The sequence below is a fragment of the Arachis ipaensis genome, chromosome B2, assembly GCF_059453495.1.
Source record: "Arachis ipaensis isolate K30076 ecotype BB chromosome B2, ASM5945349v1, whole genome shotgun sequence".
In the NCBI taxonomy this organism is placed as follows: domain Eukaryota; kingdom Viridiplantae; phylum Streptophyta; class Magnoliopsida; order Fabales; family Fabaceae; genus Arachis; species Arachis ipaensis.
This window is the reverse complement of record NC_142437.1, coordinates 11,621,924-11,634,516: the sequence shown is the minus strand read 5'-3', so window position 1 is coordinate 11,634,516 and position 12,593 is coordinate 11,621,924. Positions and strand designations below refer to the sequence as shown.

The following is a 12,593-nucleotide window of genomic DNA, read 5'->3' as shown; positions in this document are numbered from 1 at the left end:
CATATAAATATTGCAGAGTAAACGCCAAAAATTTAACATTTCTTTCAATTTTTCAACATTTGTACAATATTCCATAACTTTCTCTTCTGTATCAAAATTTGAACAAGGTACTTTTTATTTAAGAATCTATTTCGATTTTTTTAACAATATAAAAATGCTCAATTTTTCAAAAGTATGCTCTTAGAATATGCACATTATCTTTTTTTTTTTTTAAATGATACTTCAAATTAATTTTTCACAATTTTTTCTATGAACAACATAGTTCTTAACTAAAAGAAGTTTAAAAAATTAGTCATCATCTTTCGGAATACGACGTGAACAAGTGTTATTTCAGCCAAATTTCAAACAAGTCTCACATCCCAAACCGTTATTTTGATTCCCATGTTATGTATCTTTTTATTAATTCTAACTCTAACCTAATTTGTGTATTTTTCAGTTCATACTCTCTCCTTCAATAGATGGTCTGCGCCTCCCTACTCTGTGATCTTCCAATAACAGATTTTGAGTCGCAATTCTGCTTCATTTTTTTTTTGATGCTCAAGTCCTTGATTAATAGAAGATTTTCTTCTAAACTAAAGGAGTTGGCTGGATAGAACCATTCAAACGAACTTCTATATTCTCAAATTCCGATCTCCACTCCCCATGTCTATCCTTTTCCTTGTTACTTTCAACAGTTTCAAGTAACATATTTTTAAACAAACAAGAATAATAAAAAAAAAAAAAAAAAAAAAAAAAAAACAACTGTGCTATTTTGCTATTATTTTCTAGTGTTTTATACTAATTTTGTGTTATATCCCTGCATGGATTAATTTGCAAACATCTGGCAATGCTTTTAGGTCTTAGTTGGATAAAATTTTTACTTTTGAAAAATAATTTATAAAAACTAGTTTTTGAAAAATATTTTTAGCAAACTAAACTAAAAATAATTTTCAATAAATATAAATAACAATAATTATATTTAATGAAATAATTTTTAAATTTAAAAAAACTACAATAGATACAAATATATGAATTAAATTTAAAAATTAATTAATATATAAAATTATATTAATTTTTTTAATTTTAATAAGTATAAGTGAATTTAAAAAAACTCTATTTAAGTGTTTTTAGAAACATTTCTATTTTTTGATTTAAAAATTACAAGTACATAGTTTTTTTTATTTATTACATACAAAATAATGAGCTTATATTTTTTAAAAGCAGAAACATCTTTTAAAATTGTTTTACCAAACTAAACATAAATTTGTTAAATTTTTTCTGTTGTTTTGCTATTTTATATAATTGTGTGATTTTTTGTACTATTTTCTATGTTATTATATCAAGAATGTATTCCATAGGACTGGCAATATTAATCCTATTCGCAGATATCCAATTCGATTCAGTCCGTTTGAGTAGGGTTGGCAACTCGATCCGCAGTGATCGGGTTGAGAGTAGAGCGAGTTGATCTGCGGATAGGATCGGGTGTGAATTTATGCTTAACTCAATTATTCGACTAATCCGCTCTCTTAATATATTATAGTATATAATAAAAAATTATTATACATATATAATGAAGTTGATGGAGATTGAACCCAAATGCTCTAATAATTTCAACAATAATTTTATTATAATTTTTATTACTTTTAATTTTAATATGAACTTTTTTTTTATTAATATGTCTATGAACTATAGAATGATTGAATATTATGTTTGATTAAAATATTTGATTTGTTGTGGATCGGGTCAGGTAAGGGTGGATGTAAAACTTTAGAGTGCGAATAGGATTAGGGTTGAGAAATTTTCAACTCACAGATAAGGTGAGGTAAGTCTCAAAGTGGTCTCTGAAGTTATCCTCGAGTCTCATAGTGATCCCTGAAGTTAAAAATTACTCATATTCATCCCTGAAGTTGCACTCCGGGACTCAGACTCGTCCTTATTCTGGCCAATTTCGTCCAGCTGGCGCAACCGAAAAACTGAGTTGGACTCGTTGGTGACACGCTGTCAGCACAACGGCTAGCTGACGTGGCGACATAAACTGATTTGATTCAATTTGGTCCCTAAATTGAGGTTAAAAACCCTAATCCCCAGTTGAGTCTCTTCTCCTCTCTTTTCCATCACACCAGAGGTGACTCTCTTCCGTGTGGTTTTTGAAGATGGAGAAGACACTGTAGGTGAAGCAATAGAAGAGAGTCACCTCTAGTGCAATGAAAAAGAGAGGAGAAGAGACTCAATTGAGAATTAGGGTTTTTAACCTCAATTTAGGGACCAAATTGAATCAAAACAGTTTATGCCACCACGTCATCTAGCTGTTGTGCTGACAGCGTGTCACCAACGACTCCAACTCAGCTTTCTGGTTGTGCCAGCTGGACGAAATTGGCCGGAAGGACAAGTTTGAATCCCGGAGTGCAACTTCAAGGATGAATATGAGTAATTTTTAACTTCAGAGATCACTATGAGACTTGAGGGTAAATTCAGGGACCACTTTGAGACTTACCTCCAGATAAGGTAAAATTGAGTTTTAGAGAGAAGTCAAACTCACGGATAGAATTAGGATGAAGTCTAAAATCTTATCCTACCTATTCCTAACCCTAATATTCCAAATTAATAAATCATTTAATTCAGCATCATAGTAATTTTGTTCGGTACAACAAAAAATTTTGTCAAAACAATACAACGAAATTTTAAGAACACAAAAATCCTATCAAAAAATAACAAATTCTAAAAATCCCCTCTCTTCATAGTATCTTGGTAATTTTTTGTTAGGCTTTTTCCAAAATTAATGTTAATAAATATAATTCTTACAAAGAGTTTTAATACAAGTTGTGGGAGATTTCTGCTGTGAACTTTTTGGTGCAAAGGTGAGAAAACCTTTTAATCTCCGCTTCCCAATTTATAGAAAATCCTAGGTTTAGGTTTTGGTTAAAATCGGTTGGTTTGAAAAATTAGAAAGTGGATTGAGCTTGGTGCGTGACAACCTAACGAAATTAAAAGGACATCAAGATATAGATTTTGATTTTTGATCCATCTATATAATGTTTTGTAAAACTTGAAGTTAGAGAATCAAAATTCTGAAATTATTATTTATATTTGTCATATTTATTAAAATTTAAAATTTAAATAAAATAATATATTTTTATTTTATTTTTATTTAATTTTAAATAAAAAAATAACTTATTTAATTTAGTATTTATAATAATAAATAAGATTACCGTTATATAAGTTATTTAATATATAATTATAATTGATATATATATATATATATATATATATATAAATATAGTATCCATAAATAAATTAAAAAATTAATAATTTTATAACTCTTGTTTTTAAAGTGCAATTAGATTCTCCAGTTGTGGATAACGAAAATTTAAAAGATAAAATAGAATTAATTTTTAATTTAAAAAAAAACTACTAAAATTAAGAAAAATACAAAAAATACACAACCTAAAGACCATGTTTATAGGGGTGGCAAACGGGGAAGTCCGCCCCACCCCGTCTAGTGAGGTGGTTTTAGAAATTTATCCCACTTCATTTAACTGCGAATTGGTGGGCTAATTCAGCCAAAGTTTTTTTTTATTATTATTAACTATTAAGTAATATATATAATTTTACAACCATATTAATAAATTTATAATTTCTAAAGATATAAAAAATTATATTTTTTTATATTCAAAAATATTAAAGTCTTTGTAATTATAAAAATTATATTTTTAAAAGATAAAATAGAATTATATATTTTTTTTTAATTTCTAAAGGTATAAAAAAATTATATTTTTATATTCAAAAACATTAAAATCTTTGTAATTATATTCATTGTTTATGATTCATCCGTTTTACTTACTCAACAATAACCACAACAATAACAACAATAAAGTCTTGTTCTATTAAATAGAGTCGGTTACATAAATCAAACGACGCTATTGAGTTTTATCATGTATCATATTTACAAAGAGACCGTTTACATGTAAATCTTGTTTGACTATCTCACGGATGGTTTTCTTAAGTCTTCCTCTCCTTTTCACCCATTATCCATCTTCCATCTCATCTACCCTTCTAACTGGGTGCTTTGTCGGTCTTTTTCTCTTATGTCCAAATCACCTGAGACGCGATTCTACCATATTTTTCACAATAGGTGCTACTCCAACTCCTCTCTTATATCTTCATTCCTTATTTTATCCAATTGCGTATGACCACTCATCCATTTCAACATCTTCATCTCTACCACACTTAATTTATGTTCGTGCTCCCATTTGCCTGCCTAACACTCTGTACCATAAAGCATAACCGATCTGATAGGAGTGCGATAGAATTTACCTTTAAGTTTTAAAAACATTTTTTTGTCACTTATAAAACCAGACGCACTCTGTCATTTTGACCAACCTGCTTGATCCTATGATTTACATCCTGGTCGATCTCTCCATTATTCTATATGATACACCCAAGATACTTAAAACTTTTAACTTTTTGTAGGATGTTTTCTCCAATCTTCACCTCTGTATTAGAGTTTTTTCTTCGATGGCCGAACTTACATTCCATATATTCCGTCTTGTTACGGCTTATGCACAAACCATACACTTCTAGAGCTTCTCTCCATAAATCCAACTTCTTATTTAGGTATTCTCTTTACTCTCTCATAAGAATGATGCACTATAGCACAAGCTCTTGGATATGCTCTGTGAGTATTTTCAAGACTAATATAAAAAGGTATGAACTTAAAGATGATCCCTTGTGTAATCCTATATGAATAGAAAATTCTTCTGTCACACCACCTTGAATTTTTATACTAGTTATAACCCCATCATACATATTTTTAATTGCACAAATATATGTGATCCTTACTCTCTTCATTTCCAAAACTTTCCATAAGACTTCCCTTTGCACCATATCGTATGCTTTTTCCAAATCAATAAACACAACATGTAGGTCTTTTTTATTACTACGATACCTCTTCATCATCCTTCTTAATAGGTATGTAGCTTCAGTAGTGGATCTGTCTAGTATAAAACTAAATTAATTTTCTGTTACTTGTGTCTCTTGTCTCAACCTCCGTTCTGTCACCCTTTTCCATAACTTTATGGTATGACTCATGAGTTTGATCCCTCTATAGTTTTCGCAACTCTCTATATTCCCTTTCTCCACTCATCTGGCATCTTCTTTGACTTTAAAATTTTATTAAAAAGCTTGGTTAACCAACTGATGCTTTTCTCTCCAAGGCCCTTCCAAACTTCAATCAAAATATTATTGAGTCCTACTGTCCTGCCATTTTTCATCCGTTTTAGAGCCTCTTTCACCTCAAAGTCTCGAATCTTTCGATAGTAGTCAAAGTTTTGATCTTTTTTTCTTGTGCATAACCGACCAAGACTCGGAAGAGTCTTCTGTCCTTCATTAAATAACTCGTAGAAGTAGCTCTTCCACCTTTCATTGATCTTTTCCTCCTGAGCCAACACCTCTCCGTCTTTATCCTTTATGCAGTTAACCTGATTCAAGTCTCTCGTTCTTCTTTTACGATTCTTTGCGATTCTATATATATCTTTTTCTCTTTTCTTTGTACCTAAAGACTAGTAGAGACCTTCATATGCTACTGTTCTTGCTTCATTTACAATCACTTTTGTCTCTTTCTTAGCCGCCTTATATTTTTTTCAATTATTTGCATTGTGGCATAAAAACCATTCTTTAAAACACTCTTTTCGGCTTTATCTTTTCTTGTACACTCATATTTCACTACCAGGACTCTCGTTGTCTCTTGATCCTACCCCTCTATATTTATCAAAATTTTCTTTTACTATTCGTCTAATAACTTCTACCATCTCTCCACATCTCCACCACGCTTCTATCATCTTTCCATTTTGCCTCTTTTCCTACCCTTTTTAGGAAGTTTCTTTGCTCTTCACTTTTCATCTGCCACCACTTCGTCTTTAGGTTCTTCGTATGATGTCTTTTTCTCAATTTTTGCTCAATGCAAAAATTCATGACGAGTATCCTATGTTGTGTTATTAAACTCTTTTTCGGAATAATTCTACAATTAATGCAAAATTTTTTGTCAACTCTCCTCAACAAGAAAAAGTTGATTTGAGAGCTTGTCATGCGACTCCTATAGGTTATAAAATCTTTGTCTTTCTTTTTAAAACATGTATTTGCGATGGGAAGGTCAAAAGTTGAGGAAAAGTGCAAAATAGTCGTTTTACTCTCGGTATTGACCACCCCAAAATCATGACCTCCGTGAATACTTTCATACCCAGTCACTTCTCTTTCAACATGACTATTTAAATCTCCTCCTAAGAAAATCTTATCTCTTGAAGGTATGTCTTGGATCAAACTCTCTAGATCCTCTCAAAATCTTTTGTTGCTCATTCGAACTCACTTGTGGTGCATAGTTGCTAATCACATGAAAAGTACCTCATTCCACCACAAGTTTGATAGAGATGATCCGATCACTCACCCTTTTAACATTCACTACGTCCTTCTTTCATTGCTTATCCACGATAATACTTACCATATTCCTATTCTTCACCTTTCCTGTATACCAAAGTTTGAACCCGAAGGTATCCAACTCCCTAGCCTTCACGCCGACCAATTTTGTTTCTTGTAGGCACATGATGTTAATCTTTTTCTTTGTCATGGTATCCACCACCTCCATAGATTTTTCTGTTAGAGTGTTTATGTTTCATGTCCCAAATCTCAATCTTCTGTCGTTCTGACCTTTACTTTTATCTTTTTCTTTGTGAACTAGCTTATTTACCCTCGTCCGTTCACGAAAACGCGGGAAACCTTTCTCATTTAACACTACACCCGAACACTGATGCAACGGTTCTTTTTCAGTTGACACTGTACGTGAGCCATACAATACGTCACTTCCGGGCAACGACCTAATTTTAGTGCAATAACGTTTTTAATTCATGTCATGAAAATTCGACTAAGTTTTTATATAAGCTGTCGAAAGCTTAACACAACCCTCCTCCTTTATTCGGACTTCGGACCGACTATCTACTGCAGGTGTAACATAAGCAGAGTTATCCGTTTTACTTAATAAATAGAAATTTCAACTAAGAAGTGTGGTAGAGTGGTTTATTCTCATGTTATTACTGCTAAGTCTAATAGGGTCAATTTCCCTCTGCAAAGAGTGCCATGATGATATGACCAAGGATATAAAGAATAATAATTCTTAGGCACGGAGGAGAAATACCCTAAGAAAGAGTTTAAGAAAATTTCATAGAGGAGGGAAGTTCAACCGACTTGCTAGCTACAATGAAGGGAATGCATCAAACTCCCAAAGTTGTGTTGCAATTTTTAATTGATCAAATAGGAGTGAAACATGAATTTTATTTGTGCCAAATCATTTTTCCAAAGAATTCATTAATTATTTAGGGATCAAAAATCACAATTAAAAAAGATTTAAAGTTGAATTCATCCACCTTCTCAATAGAAATTCTCTGGATGAAGACCTTTATAATTTATGTGGTTCAACGAAATATTAACACAAGTTTTTTCTTAAAAACAAAGAAGTAGTTAGACTTTCTCCTTTTTTTTTTGAAAGAGTTTACTAAAAAGATTTTCATTAGATTTTAGGAAAAATTTAAGGGTTAGTATTTTTATTAAAATCTGGTCATCAATACTTAATCATTAAGTAATTTTATACCATTGAATAAAATTTTACACCATAAATTTTACTCCTCTCCCCTGCAAGATGCTAAAATGATACTCTCCTCCTTTCTATTTATAAAATGTACATTTCCCTCCCTTATAACTTTTAAAAAACCTCCTCTTTAATCCATTTTAATTTTTTTTTTGTTAACTAATTTTAACTTTATCCATTTTTTAAGAAAATATAAATTATTTTTTTTACAAAAATACCCTTTAACAAAAATTTTATTTTTTGACACTAATTTTACTTACCAAAATACCCTTTAATAAATTATTTTTTTATTGATTAAATTTTATTTTTATCAAAATATTTTAAAAAATTTAATAATTAAATTATTTTTTCTAAGATACCCTTCAATAATTTTTTAATTATTAACTATAATTTTACCAAAATTTTTGTTAACAACTTTTTTATATTTTATTATTAATTTTTTGATATCAATATATATTAATTGTTATACATATTAATAATGGTAAGAATTTTTTATTTAATGTTAAAATAATATATATTGATATTGAAAAATTAATAGTAAAATATAAAAAATTATTAACAAATATTTTAGTAAAATCATAATTTAATAATTAAAAAATTATTGAAAGGTATTTTAGAAAAAAATAATTTAATTATTAAATTTTTTAAAAAATATTTTAGTAAAAATACAATTTAATAAATAAAAAATAATTTATTAAATATTATTTTGGTAAGCAAAATTTAATAATAAAAAAATAAAATTTTTACTAAAGGATATTTTTGTAAAAAATATTTTTTTAAAAAAAATAGATAAAGTTAACATTAATTAACACAAAAAATTTAAAATAGATTAAAGAGGAGGTTTTTTAAAAGTTATAAGGAAAGAAAATATACATTTTATAAATAAAGGGGAGAAGAGTGTCATTTTAATATCTTGTAAAAAAAAAGAATAAAATTTTCTCTTAAAAATATTAATAATGACTAATTAATAACAAATTTACTGTCTTTCTAGTACTCCTCTAGATTTTATCCAACTAACAAGTAAGTAGAGGATAAAATCGCCTCTAAAAAGTTAAGATAATAGAATATGACAATGGCCAAGTTACTAAAGAATTTTGCTCGACTTTTCAAGAGTGCCTATACTTTGGTTCAACTTTCTTGTGCTTGCTCAATTTCTCTGATCTTTCTTCTTAGTTCTTTTCGATGTAGATTTATTTTATTTTATTTTATTTTATGCTAATTTTTTCCTCCTCAGATTTTTGCAATCCTTTGACTCTTACATATACCAACATGCCATAAACAATTACTAGAGAGTTTAAAACATCAAGTGAAGTTGAATCTAAACATCTAGTATGAATTCATTATTTCTTATTTTTTAACGTTTTTTATTTTTGCTATTTTGTCATTTTTTAGTTAATCATCTTTTGAGTTTTGAATGGTCTAAATAGTGATAGATTCAATTGAACTGTATTTTATTGAATTAATTTTCGAGAAAAAAGACAATCTTTTTTTAATCATTTTCTTATTACTTGTGAACCGGTACGGTGTACTTACTGAAACTAAACTATATAAATTCGATAACAGAGACTTTAAACAATATAATGTGATTATGCATTTTAAGCATCATTAATGAAAGAAATGAAATTGTCTTTGAAAATTATAAAAGAAAAGCTTGAAGTTATCACATCAAGAATGATAATATGATCTTTCACAAGATTCAAAGATTGCACAATAGATTGTGATTTATTATCTTGTATGTTTAATGAATGGTGTGAATGATAGCTAGTGAGGATGATTATTTTAAGTTTAATTATTCTATTAATTTTTATAGTGTCACAAAATTTTTAATTAGGTCCCTATACTTTTTTTTTTTCTTTTAATTGAGTTCTTACATAAAAATATTTTTTTAATTGGATTCGTACATTTTTTTATTTGGATCTTTGTACCAATTTTTTTTAGTTGGATTTCTATAAAATTAAGTCAATTACTGTCAAGAGAAACCTAATTAAAAAAAAAAGGTTAGTACAAGAATCCAATTAAAATATATATATATATATATATAAGAACCTAATTAAAAATTTTACAAAATTATAAAGACGAGCAGAATAATTAAACCATTATTTTATCCTGCTAACTTATGAGTAGCAAGAATGTAGGTTTTTTTCCATTTGTAAAAAATTATTTATGTAGGAATGGCAATTTTGTTTTAAGTTCGCTTGGATTTTATTTTGCTTAGCCTAGATATAATTCTTACCTTTTTTTTTCTTAGTATCTTTGTTATGAGTAATACACTAATGTTATACATCTAAATTTTTTTATGAAATAATTTTATGAAATAAGTACAATTAAGTTAAACAAAAATTTAGAATAATACTTTTTATAATTGATTTTATTAATATTAGACCAACTTAATTAAATTTAATTAATAAAAATACTTAAATGTGTAACATTATTCTTTTGTTTAACTATGTCTATTTATTTTCATGTCTCTTCTTTTTCGTACTTTAGGTAGCATTTGGTGGAGAGACAAAGATAGAAAGACAGAGACTGAGAGACAGAGACTAAGAGACAGAGACTGAAATAAATCTCAGTATTCTGTTTGGTGCAAAATGGGAGATAAAAATTGAAACAAGAATGAAACTCTAATTTAATTTGCACAAAGAGTAAAATTGGAATTAATTAATTGAAATGAGGGTATTTTAGGTATAAAATGTTATTAAAGTTTCAGTCTCCATCTCTAAAAATTTTAGTCCCATGTGTCCCCACTTTTTTGAGGTACTGAAATTTTGGAGACAGAGACAGAAATTTTAGTACTAGTCTCTGAATCAACAAACATGATACTGAGTTTCAGTCTCTCAGTTTCTGTCTCAGTACCTCAAAATAAACACTACCTTAATCTCTGTCTCTCAGTCTCAGTCTTTCAGTCTCTGTCTTTCCATCAAATGCTGCCTTAGTGTCATGACTCATGCTTGTGATAATACTCTGTTAGTGAATTATAGATGTTTATAATGACTTTATGAGTCTGTTGTGTTTTATATTTTTCTTGATGTGTGAATGATATAATTTCTTACTTTTTTTTTCATGATTAATTATTTCTTTGTCTTGCAAGAAGAATAAATTTATCAGGATTTTTCATACAAATTATTATTATTATTATTATTATCACAAATTAAAAAGATATATATATATATATTACATTAAAAATAAATGAGGTCAAATAAATAATTATAATTAAAATATTATGACTTAAGGATTATATCTTAATTTTTAGGATGTTATACATCTTATGTGGGGTTTGACTATATGGATTGGATATCACTCATCTGTTTTCTAGATCTGAATAAAAGATCTATCAGCTTAATTCATAAAAGGTAGATTATGAATAAAGGATTCATGAGAGAAAAATATGTGCCCTCCTCCCAATAACTTCCAATAAGAGAGCATTTTAAATTTGAGTTCACGTACTCTTCACAAAATAAAATAAATAAAAGTTAGTTCTCAGTTCATCACACTTTATCTGACAGTCTGGCAAAATGTTTGTATTTTTCTTTTCTCATTTTTGTATTGATAGAGTTACAATTTTAAATGTTTTACTTTATCTTTTATACATTTGATCGGTTCAACAGAATTAGTAGTAAAATAAAATTATGTCATACTTTTTATTAGGATGCGTAGATAAGATTAATTTAAAACTCTGAATATGATATTAATTTTCATATCTTAAGATGAAATAGAAATAAGAAAAAAAAATTATGATAAATATTTACCGTATTTTTTGTGGTGTCATCTCTAAAATTGGAATACTATATCAATCTTCAAGTCAATCACCTTCCCTTTAATAGGGCATCCTTTTCCAATCTTCTGCATTATTAATAAAAAATTTTAAATATTTTCATAAATACAAAATAAATATATTAAAAGTTTAAATTTTTTATATTTTCAATTAAAACTTCTTTATTTTATAATCTTTAACATCTGCCCTAACATGATATATAAACGCAAGAAAGATACAAAAATCTGAAGAAAGTAGATGATGAAATAAGAGACAAACCTCCACTTCAAACAGGATACATCATGTTGCGATTAGTCCATAACCAGAACGAAGACAGCAAACAACCATAATAAAAAATAAAAGCCCTGATTGTCTAGTCAATTCAAAAGAAGTTTTTTTTGTTTTGTTTTTTTTTTTTTTTCTTTTTCAGTGAGAATTGGGTTTATAAAAAAGACGTGAAAACATTAATGTGTTGCATGCAAGACCAGGAAATTAAAAGAAAAGAAAAGAAAAAAAGTGAGAGAAAGAGAAGTGAAGTGAAAAGACAAAGGCAACAGAGGCTTCTTTCAATCACTTGAAAGAATTAAGATCCATATGAAAACGAAGTTGTGGAAAAGAGGGAATCAAATAGCCTACACTTGTGGAATGATGTTTCAAGCAGCAATTTGCTACGAAAGTGGATATTTATATAAGTGTTGTGGGAAAAGACATCACAAGAGTAAACTTAAGTTGATCTTTTGTCTTGTAGCTATTTATGAAAAGACAAAAATAGCCCTTCAATTACAAAGGAAAAAAAGATAAAAAGGTAACACACTTAGTTTGAAGAAATCTGGACAATAAAATCATGTACAGTTCTTTATTTATTATAAGTTATATTATTTGTGAAGTCTCATTAAAAAAAAAGAAAATTTTGTTTAGAAAATGCTTAAAACTAAAATTACTTGCTGTAATTTGAGGTAAACGTTAAAAAATAACAAATTTATTAAAAGAAACAACACTTTTTTATATTCCAAAAATTATATATATCATGTTATCTTATATTGATTAAATAATTATGTATCTATTTTATATATTATTTTTAAATTTGAGAAGTTATAGTTTATATAATTGATTGACAGTCGTTTGACACATTGCTTTTAATTGAAAAAAATTAAAATTATAAGGAAAAGTATATGCAACCAACTCCTAATTAGCCAAGAATTGAACAACTCAATTAATTATAATTATTAA

General features: G+C 28.0%; 1 protein-coding gene across 3 annotated transcripts in view; it reads right to left on the bottom strand.

Annotated features, from left to right (window-relative positions):
* LOC107624973 (uncharacterized) overlaps positions 1–12,018 on the bottom strand; it is a 38,091-nt gene extending 26,073 nt beyond the window's left edge. For all 3 annotated transcript variants that reach the window (XM_016327473.3, XM_088504826.1, XM_088504825.1), the window contains exons 1-2: positions 11,643–12,018; positions 11,359–11,452 (exon numbers count right to left, since the gene is read on the bottom strand). The gene's annotated coding sequence lies outside the window, so the exon portion shown is untranslated. The remainder of the gene's footprint in view (positions 1–11,358; positions 11,453–11,642) is intronic.
* Between the last annotated feature and the right edge of the window lie 575 nt (positions 12,019–12,593).